This window comes from Dipteris shenzhenensis, chromosome 11 (assembly GCF_047967505.1).
Source record: "Dipteris shenzhenensis isolate YYH24624 ecotype China chromosome 11, Dip_SZ_1.0, whole genome shotgun sequence".
Classification (NCBI taxonomy): domain Eukaryota; kingdom Viridiplantae; phylum Streptophyta; class Polypodiopsida; order Gleicheniales; family Dipteridaceae; genus Dipteris; species Dipteris shenzhenensis.
Window position 1 is genome coordinate 15,593,897 of NC_141606.1, and position 14,463 is coordinate 15,608,359.

Sequence of the window (14,463 nt, forward strand, 5' to 3'; positions counted from 1 at the left end):
TCAATGCTGTGAATGACTTTAGCTAGAATATGGAGATAGCTTGGGGGAAAGAATCATTTCACACAGTACATGGTAATCTCTAGCTTGGACATTGAGATGTGCATATTGAATGGTCCTATATTTACTGATTTGTTTTTCTATTTGGTAGCACATATTATATGCTCATGCACCATACATGGCATGGAATTATGGAAGCATCAGAGTGTGGTCCACTCAGGGCATGGAAAGATCGCATTGGCAAGCACATTGTGCATATAATAGAGGGACCCCACACGGGGGTGGTCGAACTAAGTCAAGCCCAATGGTTTGAATCGTTCAATGGTGGTACAGGCGTATCGAAATAAGAGCAAATGCAACACTAGAATTCATAGAGTCCTTACTGTCCCATGCAGTGCAAGATGTTAACACAGAACGTCGAAGAAGAATATACAACTCATTGAATGCAAGACAGAATCATGTAAGGTGGCATGAAACCCATCATAGACAAGGGCACATATGGGTGGAAACAGATGAAAATGATGGTGTAGACTCTTCCAATGTGGATGCCCATGCATAAGTTTTAGAATTTATTTGTATTTTAGTTATGTGATTTGGAGTAAAGCCAACACATTATGGACATGAGTTGCAGTATAAATGAGAAATTTTGTGTTATGGGATGTTAATTATAAGTATTTAGCTCAAGGTCGCACTAATTTTACTTTTTTTAGGGTTTTTATTGAAATAAGTATTTTTAAAAATTAGGGTTTTTGTCCCTATATAAGAGAATGCGTCCTCATTTTCATTTCATTGTCTAAAGAGCTCTCCACTCCCACACCACCTCCCACTTGCCCCTGACATTTCTACCCTATCTCTCACACCCTCACCCTTTCTCTTGCACACTCTCTCCATCCCCCATGGCTAGGCCCAAGATCAAGGCACCATGGAGACTGGCACAGCCAGACCCACCTCCAGACTCAGAGATAGAGAGTGATCGCCCCCCCCTCTCCCCTGATAATCCCCGTCGAAGGGAGAAACTGCCAATCCAGAAGCCAGACAGGGAGCAAGAGGGACAGAGGAAGGCACAGGAACATCCTCTGATAGAGACGGATGACTCGGAGAGCATAGAGGAGGAGCGTGTGGAAGAGGAACAACGAAGGATAGAGCAAAGGACCAAGGCAAGAACAGATAATCAAGGTCCACGCCAATGGGGGAGAGGTGCCCAAGCTCCAACTGCAGGTCAAAGAGGCCCTCAACATCCAGGAAGAGGCCCTCCACATCAAGGGCAAAGAGGCCCTCCTCCATTGAGGTGGTACAGAGTCAAGCTAGGGATAGTGGCACTTTGGGAGATCAAAAAGTTTTAGAAGTCCATTGATCTGCTCATCCTGATGGCCAGCTTTGCAAGGGTGGTACACAAGGTCATGCAGGAACCTTAGCCCAATGTCCCGGTTTTACAGGCGCGGAGTTGTGGAGGCTCCTTAGGCTCCTTGGTGTATTTCTAGAGATGCCTTGCTTGCCTTGCAGCATGCATCTGAGGCTTACCTAGTAGACCTCACTGCCATCCATAGGAAAAGGGTCACAGTGACCGCTGCAGACATGCAATTTATTGTATGTCTTAGGAAGCCCAAGGGCACTTAGGAATTTGTATACTCCACCTTGTACTATGCCTACGGGCATCTATCTTGTACTCTGCCTATGGGCATCTACCTTGTACTCTGCCTATGGGCATCAATATAATAAAATGTCTTTTTAAGAATTGTCTTTGCATGTGCAATATTAAATTTATTTTCAATGTATTTGCAATCTATTAATTTACTTACATGCACTCTCAATGTATACAAAAGCAAAATGAAATAATAAACATCAAATCTTAATAGAACATGTAAAGGGAAATAATTCTCAATTTTACTTAACATAGAAAAGGAAACAATGTTCTGTAAACGGGAAGAGAAAATAATTTGAAAATGGTATTCTTTATTTACATTGAGTAGTATCACAAAGATCATCAAAGCTTGAATGCCGAAGCTGCTCTAGTCTATGCTTCTTCCTACTTGGCTCAGATCCCTTTTTTGCTTTGCTGAAGTAGAGAGGGCTACACAATTTCATTCTGTATAGCCAAGGGATCTGTAATGCCAGCTAGCCCTGCAATAGCTACAATACTATGAAGTGGACTAGATCGTGTGTCTGAGAACAAAAATAAAGCTACACTATGCCTAATCAGAACAACATGATTGGCAGTAGGACATATGGGCCTCATCTTCACCATCCGACTGAGGCCCTGAACTTCATGATGTTCGTCTTTCCATCTGCGATAATTGTTAATGGAACACCAAAATGTGTTGAGCTACTCTGTTGATGTAGTGGCCGATCGACGCCATCCCCCCACCAAAAGACCCTCTAGTTCCACCCTTGCATCTGGTATACTCATCAACCCATAAAATATCCTGCAACCAACATATTACATCAAAATCCAAAGATTATATAAATTAATAAAATATCATTTTTCAAGAATTAATAAGAATAAGGGTATTTCCAAGTAAAAATCATATCTTTAAGAAGTTTGATTTGGGAGGCCACTAGGACCCCAGCGACCATGGCCATCAATTTTATGCCAAAAAAACCCTTGCAAGCCCAAAATCTGACATCATGCGACCAGAGCCCAGTTTTTGCAGCTCTGGTCATACGATGTCGAATTTTGGGCTTGCAGGGGTTTTTTTGGCATAAAATTGATGGGCATGGTTGCTAGGGTCCTAGTGGCTTCTCAAATCAGATTTCTTAAAGATATAATTTTTATCTGTGAAAAAACCATAACCCTAATTGTTTACACAAATGGAGTGGGAGGGGCAAGTGGCAGGGGCATGTGTCAGGGCAAGTGACAGTGGCAAGATGTCCTGGGTTTAAAATCATAACATTTGGTTGGGTTTTGTGCCCTAAACCCTCAATCTTATTTTTGATTGCGTAAATCAAATTTGGGAGGCCACTAACACAATAGCAGCCATGTGCATCATTTTCAAGCCCAAAACCCCCCTACAGAAACAGGGCTCTGGTCGCATGATGTTGGATTTAGGGTTTCCAGGGGGTTTTGGGCTTGAAAATGATGCAGAAATACGGCTCTGGCTGCATGATGTCAGATTTGGGTTTCCAGGGGGTTTTGGGCTTGAAAATGATGCACATGGTTGCTAGGGTGTCAGTGGCCTCCCAAATTTGATTAGAACTATTTTCTTTTTTCCTAAATTACAAAACCATAACCCTAATTGTTTCCAAAAATTTAGGGGCAAGTGGTAGTGGCAGGATGTCTTGGGTTTAAAATCATAAAATTTGCTTGGGTTCTCTACTCTAAACCCTAAACCCTATTTTTTATTCCCTACTAGTTGAAGAAAAAGCAATGATTTTTGTTCCTAAAATGGAATCTAGAATTATACTAATGATTTTGAATCACATGATGAAGCTCGCAAAGCTACATACCTTTTCTGCCTCATCGCGGAGTGCATCAACTACAGTGTCCAACTGGACTCTCTTTTGTGGTTAGTCTTGAACTTCATGTTGGCTTGAGGTGCCAGCTTCTTGATCTCTATCCCCAAACAATTTCCTCTGCAAATTCATGAACTGCTCATTGGACATGTTGTACTTTGGTCCAGCATCCTCGATTTCCTTCTATGTTAGTTGGATTGCCTCTAGATCGGTGAGGCTCGGGTCATCAAAGCATGCAATCTCATCGATTGTTGGATTTGATTGGAGCATCAAAGTTAATGACATCATCAAAAGTGTCATTCGAGAGCCAACATAGCACCTCGTCCTCTCGGAGACCAGTTTCTTCCATCACTTCCAATAGGGTAAGGTATTCCTCACCCTCAATCCTGATTGGATCAACCGAAGCAAGGTGTGGCTTGGTTGCTACCTCATTTGGATTATAGGTAGAGGATGGATATGCACGAGTCAAATATGAAGATAAGATGACCTCGCTTTCAAATTCCTCCTCAGCTAGGCTAATAGTATGCTCCTCAAGCTCCAAGCCTAGGTAACGTCATCTCCTCCACCACTTGTTGATGGACCTCCTCCACCACTTGTGGATGCAGGACCCTCAGGCTACTCGCCAACATCCTCATCAAACTTGCTAGTCGCAAGGAGAGCAGTAAGAGCTGCATCTCTCTCAATCAAATGAATTGGGGAAGATGAATCATCCCCGATGGGAATAGTGTACTCACGGAGAGAGATAGGGACATTATCCATGGCTCTACCTAGTGTCTTCTTGACGTTAGCACTCTGCTCAAAAGAGCTCAAAATATCCAATGAAACCCATTGGTGAGGGGAGTTAGATCGCGATAGATTGCCCATGGATAAGTCTATCAAAAAATTAAAGAGAGGGATTATCAGCAGGAAGGAGAGCTTTCAAGTGTGACTCAAGATAAAATGCCTTGCAGAAGATAGGATAAACCTGATCTGCAGAGGCATGGGAATTAGTGGATGAAATCCACTAGTCAAAAGCCTCTCTAGGGGAAGCCATGAGCATAAGAGGATGCTGGGGAAGAGGAAAGAGAAGGCTGTGGAATGCAAGGTTACTCAAGAGTGGGAAACTGAAAATGTGAAAATGACCTTAGAAGTATACTTTATAAATGGGCATTGCCCTTAAAAATGCTCTTAATTACAATATTTTTATATTTATTATTTTTTCTTTGGAAAGTCTCTCTCTTTCTCTCTCTCTCTCTCTCTCTCTCTCTCTCTCTCTCTCTCTCTCTCTCTCTCTCTCTCTCTCTCTCTCTCTCTCTCTCTCTCTCTCTATCTATCTATCTATCTCCTTAGCTATCTCCCTCTCCTCTCTCTCCCTCTCTCCCTCTCTCTCTCTCTCTCTCTCTCTCTCTCTCTCTCTCTCTGTGTCTCTCTCTCTCTCTCATTGCCCTTAGCTATCTCCCCCCTCTCTCTCTCTCTCTCATAGACCCACAAGGTCTTCTGAGGATGTTAATATATCTTTCTTTCTTTCCCTTCGTTTGTGTCCCTCATTGCTCTCTCTCTCTCTCTCTCTCTCTCTCTCTCTCTCTCTCTCTCTCTCTCTCTCTCTCTCTCTCTCTCTTGCTCCCCTCCTCTCCCTTGCTCTCTCTCTATCTCTCTATCTCTTTCCCTCCCTTTGTGTCCCTATTTTATCTCTCTCTCTCTTTCTCTCTCTCTCTCTCTCTCTCTCTCTCTCTCTCTCTCTCTCTCTCTCTCTCTCTCTCTCTCTCTGACACCCGATGATCATCTTGTTGCCATGTTGCCCTTAGCTATCTATGTCATGGACATTGATTTTACATATACACTTTTTGTATTTTGTTAGCAGCTCCACCCTTTGGATCAGTTGTATTTGGGTTTTTTTTCAATCTCATAGTCTCTCAAAGACCTTAATTAACTTTTTTATTTTTCTCTTTCTCAACTTAGAGGTGCAAATGGATAAATGCAATCTTAACTCTCTCTCTCTTCCCATTCTCTACCTCTCTCTCTCTCTATCCCACTCTCCATCTCCCTCTTTCTTTCCTTGTCTCCATTGTCATGGTCATTGGTTTTATGTACACACTTTTTGTATTTTGTTAGTGGATCCACCCTTTGGATTAGTTGTATCTGGTTTTTTTTTCAATCTCTTAGTCTCTCAAAGACCTTAATTAACTTTCATATTTTTCTCTTTCTCAACTTAGAGGTGCAAATGAATAAATGCAATCTTAACTCTCTCTATCTCCCTTTGTATCCCTCCCCCTCCCTCTATCTCTTTCCCTCCCTTTGTGTCCTTGACTGCTCTCTCTCTCTCTCTCTCTCTCTCTCTCTCTCTCACTCTCTCTCTCTCTCTCTCTCTCTCTCTCTCTCACTCTCTCTCTCTCTCTATTCATACATCTAACTCTATCTCATGGCCAGGTTGTGAAGATAGTGGGAGAGAGGGAAGGAGACTCACTTGAGGCTTTCTCACAATCACAATGGGGGAATACACACAAAGGTGGAGGCTGAAAACAGTTTTCCTCTTCTTAGTTGTGAAAGCCAAAAGAACTCTCTTACAAAGAAAATAGAAGAACCCTATATGTGGGTCTCAAACCAAACTCAACTAACTAAGGTGGCATACTAACTGAGCCACGAACTAGTGTAGATAAGGATAGCTGTCATCCAGCTATTATTCATGGGTGGTGTACCAACCGCATCTCCAGCTAACAAGTCGGTGACATAAATGCACAACAGTCACCCTGGCATATCGCGAGTGGAGCTCGATATCTCAACACTCCCCCTCGAGCTCAATCCCGAATCCTGCACACCAAGCAGGTCTCTGAACTTGCGCAGCTTCTCTGCGCCCAATGCTTTCGTGAATATGTCAGCTACCTGATCCTCTGTGCTGACATAAACTAGATCAATAAGACCTAGTAAAACCTTCTCCCACACATAGTGATAATGCACCTCAATGTGCTTTGTTCTAGCATGAAAGACTGGGTTCTTTGCCAAATGTATACTGCTCATCTTGTCACAATAAATGACAACCGGCCCATCTGTAGACTGATGCATATCATAAAGTAGCTTATGCAACCAAGCTACCTCACATGCAGCCATTGATGCACCCCTGTACTCAGCCTCTGTGCTCGACAAGGCAACTGTAGGCTGTTTCTTGCTGCTCCAAGTGACTGCAGCACTCCCAAAAGAGAACACATATCCACTGGTAGATCGTCTATCTGAAATGCTACTAGCCCAATCAGCATCAGTGTATCCATGCAACTGTATCTGAACCCCAGCCTCATAAAATAGTCCATACTGCAATGTGGACTTCACATACCTGAGTATGCGTCTAGCCACATCCAAATGCGGTTTCCTTGGAGCCTGCATAAACTGACTTACCAACCCAACAGCATGGCAAATCTTGTGGTTGCTAGCAATTACAACATAGTAGACCCATCTCGTGACATGAATATCACTTCTAGATGTCACTTTGATGGTATTAACTTCACAATATCTTGAGCCTCATGCACAATTTTTTTGAACCATGGCACACGTTTATACCAATCTTTCAAGGCAAGATTCAAAGTGTGCATGCAACATGCAGATGCATATACATTTTTGTACCCCCTCTGCAATATTCTACCAAGCTTCTTACAACTCTAGGACATGCACTACTTTCTCAAGGCCTATTTCTTGTATAGCGTTTGACACTATAGTGGCTATATAGATCCCTGAATTTCTTACATGCAAGGCATCAACTACCATGTGGAAGGCCTTCCCACATGGTGTAACAACCATCGCATTCAATAAGGCATGGTGTTTTATGCTTGTCCATCTGCCTAATACAATTGTGCATCCAACATTGTGCAATTGCTTAAAAATATTGTGATTGACATTATCTTTCTCTTCTTGATATGATTTGTATGTTTTTGAACAATGGCACACGTTTATACCAATCTTTCAAGGCAAGATTCAAAGTGTGCGCGCAACATGTAGATGCATATACATTTTTGTACCCCCTCTGCAATATTCTACCAACCTTCTTACAACTCTAGGAATTTGTCCATGATGACCTGCACTACTTTCTCAAGGCCTATCTCTTGTATAGCCTTTGACACTATAGTGGCTATATAGATCCCTAAATTTCTTACATGCAAGGCATCAACTCCCATGTGGAAGGCGTCCCCACATGGTGTTACAACCATCACATTCAATAAGGCATGGTGTTTTATGCTTGTCCATCTGCCTAATACAATTATGCATCTAGCATTGTGCAATTGCTTGAAAATATTGTGATTTACATTATCTTTCTCTTCTTGATATGATTTGTCTAATAACATTGTATGCAACATGTGGTAAAAAGGGGCCTTAAACACCGATCCATAGTTTGCGATGCAGTTCCATGGATCTCTCATATCCTTGTTATCCCCACCATACTCAATGGATATCCTGAATGTAAAATACATCTTCCAGGAATGTTTTGTACATTCTCCGAATATTGAATGTGGATGCTCTCAATGATTGTGGTGGGTAATGCCTGAAACTATGAGTCATAGTTGTCAATCTAGATTCATGAGTAGGTGGAGATGCATCTTGCATATTAGCAATTCTTGGAACCCCCCTCCCTTCCCTCCTCGTCCCTCCTCCTTCCTCCCTCCTCTCTCCTCATCCTCCTTCCTTCTCCCCCCTCCTTCCTTCCTTGTCCCTCCACCTCAACCCTTACTCCTCAAAGTCGTGAAGGAGACACTCTCCACACCTCAACCTTGGACTCCTCCTAAGCCCTGCAACCCCCTAGATAACTCTCTCAACCCTGTCCCCTTTTCAAACCCTACAACTCCCTTCTAAATCCTTGAACTCCCGTGGAGGCGAGAGCCTCCATCCATCGTTGTGATGAAGCCCTCTTTCTCACTCACGCATGCATGGGATCTGCTTTTCATGCTTTAGCCTACACCTCTCATTGGAATATGACCCAAGGACCTATGCTACACTTGTGAACACCTATGCTACAATGAGCAACCACATGACTGTAGGTGACCAACACCCTCGGAACCTACACTTGGGAGAAACAAAGATGATATTTTGGCACCCTGCTGCCAGGGAGGTTAGCACCTAAAGTGAAAGTAGAGCACATGTTTGCATGTGTGAAAAAGATCCCCCTTTTAAGAACCATTCAAGACACATCCCCCAAGGAAAAGGAGTGAAAAAATGTTTCCAATTAGTGCAAAAGGATGAGATTTACATCCTAAACAATGTTGACTTACATAAGCACATTAATACACTAATCATACACAATCAACCCCCATATTCTATAAAAGCAACAACACCCCCCCTCAATTCTTTCTCCTCACTTTTCCAAGCAACTTCCATCTCTCCTTTAGCTCCAAATTCCATCAAGCCTCCATATTTTCTATCCTCCAACTTCCATCCACCATTTCCACCACCACCACCACTACTTTTTCCATCAACCTCCCTCCCTCACCACCACTTTTTCCATCAAGCTCCCCCCCTCCATCTCCACCTCCCATCATCCCCCTTCTCACCACCTCCATTTTTTCTGTCATTCATCCCCTCTACCTGCCACTTCCACCATCCTCCTTCCCACCACGTCCACTTTTTCCATCCATCCCCCACCTCCACCACTCAAGGTAATCATCCTTTCTCCCTCCACCCCCCATCTACCTCCTCCATCATCTCTCTATCTATCTCTACACCCCTTTCTCCCTTCTGCCTTCCTCCTATCATCTCTACCTCTCTCTACACCCCCATCTCCCTCCATCCCCCTCTTGCACCATCTCTCTGCCTCCCTCAACTCCCCCTTCCTCTCCCTACCCACTGCCTCTACCCCCTCCCCTCCCCTCTTTCCACCCCCCCCTCCACCTCCACCCCCCCCCTCTTTCCACCCCCCTTCACCTCCACCTCCACCTCCACCTCCACCCCCACCCCCCCCCCTCCACTCCCCTCTCCACCCCTCCTCTCCTATTCCTCACCACCTCCTCCTCTCTCTCACCTCTCTCTACTTCCCCCCCCCATAGCCCTCTAACGCCCTCCCTTAATCCCACTGCACACTGCACTCAAAGCCGTGGGTGCATCCGGCATTGCGCATGGTGCTGTGGGACATTGCTCAGCAGGCTCTATGCATTTAGGGCAATGTGCACCTCAAATGCCATGGGGCAAGCACCACATGTCGGGGGCCACGTGCCTAAGGCATCGCGGGCCTCGAGAGTTGGCCACCTTGAGCACTGTAGGCCTTGAGCATTTCATGCCTAGGACACCATGCACCTCCGACATTGTGGGCCTAGGGGCTGCCACCGATGTTGCACACTACATATCGCCACTGCTGCACATTGCATGCTGCTACTGCTACCATTGCACACTATCGCACGCCACTGTTGCATGTACATGCCACCGCCGCACATCATTGTTTCCTTGCAAAAGACAAGAGAGAGAGAGAGAGCAAGGAGAGGTAGAGAGAGAGTGCAAGAGAAGTAGAGAGAAGAGAGAGATAAAATCTAACCATCGTTAGTAAGCAAATAACCACATTAGGTTAGTCTAACCTAACCCTCTACCAAAAGATAAAAAACTCTTACTCATAGGTAGTTAGGGACATTAGGCTAGGTTAGGTTAGGTTAACCAATATTTCACAAAAAAAAAAAGGGTTTTTATCGAAAAAATTAGCTATTTTTTCCCTTTCTTCAAGGGATTGTATCTTGGCCATTTGTAGTTCAAATCACATCCAATGTAAACCCAAATTTCATGCATGTAAAGATCTATATCAAAAGAAAAATTTCAAGTCATTTTACCATCATTTTGGGTCTCGGTAGTTGCCACTACATAGGCACTGATTTTGACCCATCGATTGCATTTTTTTTGCCATTTTGGGGCTACAAAGGTCAAAATCAATTGTAGATCTCAAAGTCAAATGCACTCACTTGAAATATACAATTAAGCATTGTGTATGCACCTCAGGTTTGGATGAAGACTAGCACCTGCATACTTTCACAAACTTTCTTATGCCCTTGATGCTCTCCAAGAATTCAACCTCTCACCAATGACAAGTAACATGGAGGACCTAATGATTGCAGAAGAAATAGAAAACGATGATCTGCATCTTGAAGATTACTTTGGTCAACGATGCAACCATAACAACAACAACAATGGAAAAAGACTTTGGCATATTGGAAATGCAAAATACAATGGACCAGGGGATCTTGTCAAATTCCTTGAACTCTTCAACATAGCATGTTGTGCTAGAGGTGATCAATCATATGAAACCAAAGCCGCCTAGTTTTTAATATCCCTAACTGATGAGGCCTCAAAATGGTACCTTGGACTTCTCGTAAAAGAAAGAGCCACATGGGCACTGCTATTCAAGAGCAGTTTACAAGAAGATTCCAAATAGAAAGACTACAAGATGATCTCGCATTGCAACTAGGAAATGTAGAAATGCACAAGAAAGAAAAGTCAGAGCATACTTAGGAAGAATGAAAAGATTAATAAAAAAGTGTGTTCCCCGTCCAGATGATAAGTAACTCATAGAATAGTTCTTCTCTGGACCAAAAAAATCCATTTGCAAGGACATGAAACAAGTCAGCAGCTATGCACATTTTAGTGATGCTCATGAAGCTACAATTGACATGATGCCCAATCCTAAGGAATAGAATAAACCCATTAGAAGTGGATCAACCCCCACAGTCATGGTGTGCCATTTGTAATGTTTCAGGCCATGATGTAAATACCTATTTCTATTGAGTGTCGAGTAGGACAATGATCCTGAAGAGGCCACAATTGAAGGTTATGGTGTAAAGTTTTATTGGGACCTAGAAACAAAAGCCGATAATGCCACATTCAAAGGTCAAATATTTGACAATGATTTAGCAATACTACAGGCACTAATGGCCATAGAATACCCCAAGATAGACCCTCCAACACTAGCCAATAGCAATCCATCAAGGAAAAAGAAGGAGGGTGTGCAATGCCAAAAGGCCAAGATAGAGCACTTTAATGAATTTGAAAGAATGCAGACCAAAGCGGTGGAATTGTACTTGACTAAGCCCATAAAAGCACTCGAGGGCCCCAAATTTTGAATGGGATCCTAAAGGGCTTGAAGGTGCATGTATGGCAAAAGAACTGCTCCTTGGGGTTGAGACTCCTATTGGAAATCCATCACTAGTCTCACAAAGCAAAAAACTTCGCAAGTTCAAACCCAATGTGAGAATGAAGAGGGAAATGGTAAATACTAACAAAAAATAAGAGCAAGGGAACAAAACTAAATTGGACCAAACATCTCCCCCCACATGCGGTGGAGCTAGTAGCCAAGTAAGCACCTCAAACTACCATGAAGGCCTTACTTTAAAAACTACACCAAGGGAGAAGCAACAATAGCAATGCCTAGGCTAGTCAGGGAATCAGAGCTCACAAAAATAGAGAATATTGGGGATACCCCAGTGTATGAAGGACCAACCAAGACAAGAAAACGGAATCTTGCCTTGGATGGAGAAGATGTCTGCCTTCTTTTTGCCATGTGGCTACGAGTTGGAATACTTTGCTCGGTCTACCTTATTGAAGCAACTCTATGACCTTCTCATGCTTATATTGTACCTATTGTGCCACACTCCCAATTCACTTTCCTCATTGTTGGATGTGTTGGAGTCATTGGTGAGGTTCTGACTTCTTCTTGTTGTAGTTGGACTGCATTTCTTCTTCGATTTCTTGGACTCGAATCAATATTGGTTGGGGAATCTGATCATGATGCTCATCCTTTTGATCTGGCTCATTTTGTTGAAGCTTATGCTGATACCATTTTGGAGTAGATTGGAAATCTTCTTCAATTTTTTCCTCTTTGGTAGTGTCATCTAGCAAGGAGGAGGAGGTCAGTCGGACAATAGTCCAACCACCACGTGGAGTCCAACCCGACAATGAGACTATAGCCGAGCCCACAATCTATCTACACTCTGCTACAACAAAGAGTCAGACTCAAGTTTGACTTTACTAAGCAAGAAAATAAGGAGAAGGTCCGACCCCCCTCCGCCCATCAACCAAGAAAACAGTTCAACTGTGCATCCGACTATACTCAAACAAAATGGCATCTAACCTTCTCCAAATGGTTCTAACCACCATAGGTGGAACGAATTCAACATCATCACCCACACCAATGATCATACAACATTAAATAAAACTCGTAATTGACAAGAAGTCTTGCCCGACTTGGGCACACACGTCGTGCCACCTCTCTACTCCCAATTTGCCATGCTGAGTGAGCATCACTTTTTAGGCAAATCCATTGGCCACATATAATGACTGTGTGAGGCACTGACTACAACTCAAAGAAGCACTTCACCTCAGCTCACATAAGGTAATCTGCAATCCTTTCTGACAAAATACTCGACTCTCAAAGATTTCCCACACAACTACATAGCCCCCAAGGGCTCACTTCCACTCGCACATTCACTGGCTGAAGCTAAAGAAAGCTTGCAATTAGCACTTCTCAGTGATATTGCAATTGGTGTAGATACCATGGCAAAGAAGAAACACCATACATCCATGCAAAAAACACCATGAAAGAAAGATGTTGTAGACCCAGAGCTGATTGCAATCGCACTACAGGAAGAGGAAGAATCAAATGAAGATGAAATTATGCCCCCAGCCAAGAAGAAGATGATTCAAGGAATTTCAAGTCTAACTGGGCCATATTAGGCATAAATAGTGGCTTAAAAAGGTAGGCTTACTTGGCTATGCTAGCTTGCATGGAACATTTGGAACTATCAACCAAATGTGATGCAACAATATGAGCATTTTCAAAGAATAGGTGGCACAATCGGACCAAGACTAATGGTCAATCTAGTAATCATTTCCCATGTCTTCAACCTCCCACTAACAGAAGAGATCTCGTATGAGAAACATGTTAAGGCTGACTTGAACAAAGAGTTCGACTTGTGGAGACAACCAAAAATTACTTCTTTATCTCAATAAGGTGCAAGGTCCTTATTGAAGACAACAATTTGAATCATATTTAGAGAGGCTCCAAATTCTATGAAGATAAACACCATGGGTAGAGAAAGCTATGCTATCCTCAAAGCTATTGAGAGAGGTAACAATATTTCTTAGGCAAATCCATTGCACTCAAGGTTGATGAGTGAAGTGACAAAGAAATACTTGAGCAACACCAACAAACACTCAAAGGTAGGACCTTTCATCTTTGCACTATATGATTTTGCTAAAATGTCTCCTGTCAAATTTTAGGAGATGCCTATGTAGGTTGGCAACACTACCTGGTGCTTCCTGATGACTAGTCCTTGCTTGGGCTTCTCCTTAAGCTCAACTCGCCTTCTCCTTAGTGCAACTCGCCATCTCCTTAAGCACTTCTCCTTACCTGTGAATTCTTATTCTTGCTCTCTTTTTGCATCACCTTTCTAGTTTCTGCATTCTTCCTTTTTAGCTCCTCCATCATCTGGTATTTTCCAATGTTCAATGTGTTCTATATGTTGCAGAGCCATTTGTAAAGACCCTCCTTTTCAACTCTCTGATCTTCAAGCTCCTGTTGCATCAAGTTGAAGCACTAAAGGAAGCCAAGTATAGCACTGATGAGGCCAATATGTTAATCTTTGGTAAGTCCTTAGCAACAAAAAGTCTATGGGATACTCCCATAGGAGGAGACAAATTGTTGGCACTAAGCACATTCGAGTCTAAGAAAGCAAAGAAGGCAAAGTTGATCCCTAAAAAAATGCCTGTCAATAAACTTGAAAAACAGTTGAAAGCACCTGATGATGATCTAGAGTCATGGTGACACCAAAAAAGAGGTATACAGAGTATAAATAGTCTCCACAAAAGGCAACTTCAATTGCAGATATATTGGGTAATGTATCTATCATGGAAGTTAACTATGCCATGGATATTTTGAGATCATTTTATGAGCAACAGGGCAATGCAAACCAATAGCTGACCAAGCATATTCAAGAGTTACAAAAAGAGAAAGATGCAATCAAGCTCAAGCTAGACATGGAGCAGTAGCAAAAGGAATTGGTAGACTGCCAATAGGAATTGGCAAAGCTA